The following is a 6,636-nucleotide window of genomic DNA, read 5'->3' as shown; positions in this document are numbered from 1 at the left end:
CCTTTTCTTCAGCAGGAACTGCGATGCCATAGATCTTGAGAGCTGTGGGAGAGGCAGCTCTAGGGAGGTGGCTGGCCTATTGTGGCTTTCAGTCAGTACTGGTTGTTTATTCCTAGGTTGGGGCTGTGACTCTCGAGATCTTAAGCGGACATCCCAGACATGTGAATTTGAAACACTTCTGAGCAGAGTTGGTGCCAACGAGCAGGGGTAGTGTCCTGGCTAGGACTGCAGCAGGCTCTGTGGCCACACTGCCTGGTTTTGTTCCTGGCTCCATCACCGTCACCGTGTGCCCTTGGGCAGCCATTCAGTTTCTCTGCTCTGAGACCGGAGTGTCACCCTAAAATAGGGATGTTAATGGTACCGGCTGTGAGGTGAATGGAGATACCAGTGGCACTTTTTAGGTGAAAGAATAAACATCTGATAGTTGTTTCATTAGTATCTTTTCTTTCTTTCTTTCTTTTTAATGTTAAATTTTATATTGTCTTTACCACTTTTGATCTTCTGAACAATTTTATTGAGCAAAATAAGATAAAATATTACATGTTTATTTTATCTTCAGGAATGTAAAGGTCTAATTATTCAAACAGTTTTTTATTATAAAACTAAACTCTGAAGGGATCTACAGAGTTGGCTTTTATTCTCTCTTTAAATCAGTAGTCTAACATTAGTATCTTTTCTTTCTTTTTTCTTTATTTCTTTGGTGAGGTTCAGGTATTTTCCTTTGTCACTGAGTTAGTTAATCTATTATTGTCCTGAGCCTGAATGAGAGGAATTGGAGAAGCAGTAGGTTGCCTTGACAATCTTTAAACAGCAGAGCACATCCTCCCAGGGAAAGGGCACCCAAACCTCTTGTAAAAAGAAGAAAAGGAAAGCAGGATTGAGAGGAAATGTTAATTACCCTGACTACAAGCAAAATTAATGCTTTTGGCTGTTTTGGTAACCTAGGACAAAAATGGAGCTCCAAAATCAAGGAGGAGGATTATCAAAGAGGTTGTGCTACTATATACAGAAACAGAATAATCTTACTCCTGAGTGACTCTGTGCGTACAGGGACACCTAGATATGTTGGCCAACACACAGATCAGAGAAATAGAGTTTGGGGGCTGGTTCAGGCCAAGGAAGATCCCAGAATAAAAAGAGCCTCCATCCACAACCTCCATGTAACTGACTTTGGAGAACAATTATTCTGTTATAATCAGAGACTATGGAACATCATGGAATGTTATGATTCTGAGGTTGGCTTGTTGCAGAACAATGTTTCTTTTCTTTTCTTTATCTATTTTCTTTAATAAATGTTTCCCTTCATCCATTGAGGCTGGTGTTCACACCACTGAGAGAACTGGTGATAGCTTATTTAGCCATTTAGGGGAGAGGTTCACCCTGGTTCTTAGCTGGAGGCTTGTGTTAAGGGAAGTGTGACATCCTGGAGTGTCTTGGTCCAGGGCTCCCAAGTCCAGTACACTAAAAAGAAAATGTGGGGGATATTGGCTTAAGTAGCCTGCTCCTCATAGAAGCAAACAAATGAAGCATGAAAGAAGGGTTGTATTGCTCTTGTCAACAGGGCTGTTTCCACTGTTGTTAGGAAAGGTGTTTATGACTCACTGAGAAGGTGTTCTTTCATGACCCAGCCTCTCTTCACATATACATTTTGGGGCACAGAATGTAGAATTATGACTTTACAATAAATTGAATCAATGAGCTTCATAATAACTTGGAGGAAAAGATAGGCTTGATGGAGTACTCTTTTGTTTTGAGACAACTATGTTTCCAACTGGCAGATGAAAGGTAAATATACTGGATTTATTTATTAAGGCCAGGGGCTTTATAATAATGATATGATAAGGCATATTTTTTCAAAATGTGCTTATGGCTTTAATTGCTATTTAAATCTCTACAGGAATTGAGAAAAAAAACCAATACCTTTCATTTAAAATATTGTTGCATGAAGACTTCTATTTCTACTAGTATCATATGGCAAGAAGCCCTAAATGATTCTCCTAGTAAAAACAATTAAAACTTGGGGGTGGAAAATATATTTTTTTTTTTAGAAGACTTTATTTATCTGTTTGTCAGAGAGAAAGAGGGAGAGAGAGAGAGACAGAGAGCACAAGCAGGGGGGGTGGCAGGCAGAGGAAGAAGCAGGTTCCCTGCTGAGCAAGGAACCCAATGGGCACCTCAATCCCAGGACCCTGGGATCCTGACCTGAGCTGAAGGGAGATATTTAACTGACTGAGCCACCCAGGCATCTCTGGGGTGGAAAACATTTTACAAATTAGATGAATTACTCAGCTGCAACAAAGCAAGAAATCCACAGAGGCCAAATATAAAGTTAAAGCATGAATCCTCGAAGGTAGATGAGCAGGAAAATCAGTTTTTACCCTGAGAGTATCTGATAAACCCTGGGATACTGAACTTCTGTTTTATCAGCTTCCTAGGTTGAAGGAATTTAAAAAAGCTTGTCTTTCCTAGGGCAAAGAGTCTAATACAGGACGCCCCCCCCCCCCCAACTTCCAGATAAAGCTGAGACCTCAAGGAGTTGCATCCTCCATGTAAGAGAAGATTAGAAATAAGCCCTCTGTCCAGAAGGGGGGAACAAGATTTGCCTGTCTTCATGTTGGCCCTTATGAAGGGGAGAAAAATTTATGGCTAGAGCCTTCCCTCATGTGATTTTTTGTTTATTTGTTTTTGCCTTTTCTCACAAAATTTAAAAGTTTGAATGTTTAAAAACCTACAAAAAAGTCCAGAGAAGAGCACAACCAATAGTTCTCCTAGAATCACCAGTTTCTCTTCCTATACCTATGTGTGTGTGTGTGTGTGTGTGTGTGTGTGTGTTAGATAACCATCTGGGGGTTTTTGTTTGAACCAACTGAAATGAAGTTATAAGCACAGGACACTTCACCCTTAAATACTTGAACAGGCATCTCGTAGAACAAAGATATCCTCTTATATAATCACTGTATCATTATCTCACCTAAGAGAAGTAATGATAATTCCATAATATCATTTAATATATACTTTGTATTCTAATATTATCTCCCAAATATGTCTTAAAAGAGAAAAACAAGTTGATTAAAGTGAATGCATTGCATTTGATTGTTCTGTTTCTTTAGTTTTTTCTATTTAATTAAAAAGAATAACCTCCCTTTTCTTTTTCACATGTGTGACAATGACTTTTTTTTTCTTTAAGAATTTGGGCCAACAGTCATATTCTGTTTGATCAGTTTTTTCTGGGTTTGACCAGTTTTTTTCCTCACGACTAGATTCAGGTGAAATGTTTTCATCATGAATGCTTCATAGCTGATATTGGTCCTTATTGTTCTGTAGATTCAGATTCATGTTAATATACAGTGTGAAAAACTCAGAAAACTGGTAGTGCCTGTAGTCACTGAAGTCACAGGAAATTCTCTCTGGGGGACAGGAACTTTAACCCAGTTTTCAAAAAATTCCTACAGATAATGTTCCAAAGAATATAAGCCCACAATAAAAAGAAAATTACAGAACACTCAAAGAAACAAGGATCATAAGTGAGAATCAACAGAAACAACAGAGAACAGAATTACACTTTTATAGACTTTCAAACTATATAATTAGTACATTTAGTATGCCTCAAGAAATAAATGAGAAGCCTAAAAGTAAGAACAAGAAACACACAAAAAGTATTAAATAAAACATCAAGTGTATTTGAAATAGACCTAGAAGTGAAAAATATCATTGAAATTAAAAACAATGTATGGATTAAACAACATATTGGACAATATTAAGAGATAACCAGTGAAGCAGGAGATAAAGCTTTATTCTGTTATACAGAATATAACACAGAGGAACAATATTAAAAAGAAATTTGAGAAATTACAAGTAAAGGAAGATAGAGTGAGAAAGTCCATATGTCTAATTGAAGTTCTAGGTGAAAACATTAGAAAGAATGAAAAAGTGAGTGTTTGAAGAGATAATGGCTGAGAATTTTTCAGAATTCTTGAAAGACTCTAAACCATAGAATCCCAACAAATCCTCAGCAGGATAAAAAAGCAAAAAATCACAAAAGTTCAGAACACTGAGGTCAAAGAGAAGATCTTAAGAGCAGCCAAAGATAAAAGACAAATCACCTCAAATGAATAAAAGTTAAAATTACAGCACTGTTTTCAACAGTTGTTGTGGAAGCCAGAAGATAAGGAATATTGCCTTTAATGTGCTAAGAAAAGAATGATCAATCCCAAACTCTACAATTAGTGAAAAGTTCTTTTAAGAATGAGGGCAAAATAAAGACATTTAAGGCAAATAAAACTGAGTAAATTCCTACAAAATGAAATTCTGAAGGATATACTTCAGATTCAGAGAAAATGAACTCAGATTGAAAGTCTGAAATGCAAGAAGAGATGGTAAACAAAGACATTCATAAATAAATATAAACATTGGTCATATAAAACAACAACAATGATGTTTCATTTGTAGAATTACAAAGCAAGATAGAACCAAACTAGCATAAACTATAAAGTTAGGAGGGAAATAATTTGATAGAGTCTTATAATGTCCTTGAACTTCTCAGGAGCAGGTAAAAATACTGATTAAACTTAGATGTTATTAAGTATTAAAAAAATGTTTGCTAACATCTGGAAGAATAGACAAAGGATGCATTGCTCTAGTAAAACAAAGAAAACAAGGAAAACAAAACCCTCAAAAAACACAAAATTCTTTTGTTTTTTTGTGTTACCAAACTGTATTGCAGGATGGTGTCATCCCTGTTACTGAGTTTTTCTTATATAAAGATGTAAATAAGAATTTTCTTTCCACTTCAATGCCAATAAAAGCACTTTGATGGGGCATCTGGGTGGTTCAGTGGGTTAAAGCCTCTGCCTTTGGCTCAGGTCATGATCCCAGGGTCCTGGGATGGAGCCCCGCAGTGGGTTCTCTGCTTAGCAGGGAGCCTGCTTCCCTTCCTCTCTCTCTCTCTCTCTCTGCCAGCCCCTCTGCCTACTTGTGATCTCTCTCTCTCTGTCAAATAAATAAATAAAATCTTTTTAAAAAATTGAGTGGGACAATAAATAAAAGTGATTAAAGCAAATAGAATCTTGAAATCTGGAAAGCAGCAACTATGTTGCCTGTTTTTTAGTATTCTTTGTTACTGGGAGTGAAGTATGGGTTAATCTACCCTCTTTGAATCTGTTCATCTAAAGTTGGAATTACAAGCAGTTTATCTAGGCTTAGGGTTTTTAGTAGCTGCTAGTGGTTACAAAACACCAACAAGACAAGTCTTATGAAAAAGAAAAAGAAAAACCTATTACTTTACATTGTCAGTACTTTACTGACCAACTTTTAGAGCTAGTAATTCTAAATGTGATAATATATGTATCTTTATTTCACTATTTATGAACATAGCTTTGTCCCTCAAAGAGAAATTATAGCAGGGAAAGAACCTGCCCTCCCTTGATATAATGAAGTGGATTATGGCAGTGGAATTTGTTATAAGATTTCATCTCACTTGATTCGATTTATGCTAAAAATAACATCCTTTCTCAGAGTAATCCCACTCAAAAAAATCAGTGGAGACATTCAAAAGAACAGAAAATAAAAGGGAAATGAAATAAAATAAAATGACATTTTAAGACTACAGTGCACGTGTCACATGGGGGAGGGCAACAATGGGGTGACCCCACGCGTTAGACTGTGAAAGGGAATAGCTTTTCACCGGCTGAGCACGTGTAATGGGTCAACCCAGTGTGTAGCCATAACTCGGAGTATGACCTGTCTTGATGAAAGATCTTAACACATTTATGGAAGGATTGATTCAGTCAGACATTGGTGTTTGGAAATGGGTGGCACGGGAAGAGTCATTGAGGCAAAAGTTGGCAGTGGACATAGGAGTACTGTCCGTGGAAGGGCTGTCCTGGCCCTGAACACAACCCTTCTGGTCCAAGAAGCAGGGAGGCCACACGGTGGAAATGGATACATCAGGTAATTACAGGCTGACCCCATTCAGTAGCACCTTTGCTGCTTGCCAGACAACTTTCTGTTAAATTGGCTTCCTTGCAGTTTGTCTAAGAATGTGCATGCCAGGCTGATGTGAATGTCAGCCTCCTAAAAGACGCCTTGACTTTTAATGACAATACTGACAGTGCTGATTATTCTCCAGCCTCCCTCACACACTGACAAGAGATGAGTTTCTATATGCCTAAGACTGAATTCCAGATTCTGGGCTCTGGCAATTTCACCATGGAAAGGAACACTCTCCTTGCGAGTCTGTCTTCCAGTCTTCCCTGTGACACCTGACCTCCCCAGACACCTTTTCCATGAATGTCCACAATCAGCAATCATTTTCCGAATGACGAGGATGGTGTTGTTCCAGTGAAACACGTGATTATCAGAGGTTCCTTAATGGGGTGGGGGGGATATGTGCGAGAAGGCATAGAGATATAAGCTCCAGAAGATGACTTCACCTCACCTAGTAAATCTCACAGAAGTATTGGTTGCCCACCCCTCAGCCCTCAGGTTAGTCCACCTTTAGCTCTTTAAAATTGTAGACCTCTGTCGAAGTTCTCTTACTTGTGGCCAAGCATGCCAGCCCCAGATGGGCATCATTTGCCTTGGTGACAAGGAAGCAGCCTGGATACCTGGATCATCTCAGGGAAGTCCATACCTGAC

Source organism: Mustela nigripes, chromosome 12, assembly GCF_022355385.1.
Source record: "Mustela nigripes isolate SB6536 chromosome 12, MUSNIG.SB6536, whole genome shotgun sequence".
NCBI classification, from domain to species: Eukaryota; Metazoa; Chordata; class Mammalia; order Carnivora; family Mustelidae; genus Mustela; species Mustela nigripes.
This window is presented reverse-complemented; position numbering follows the sequence as displayed.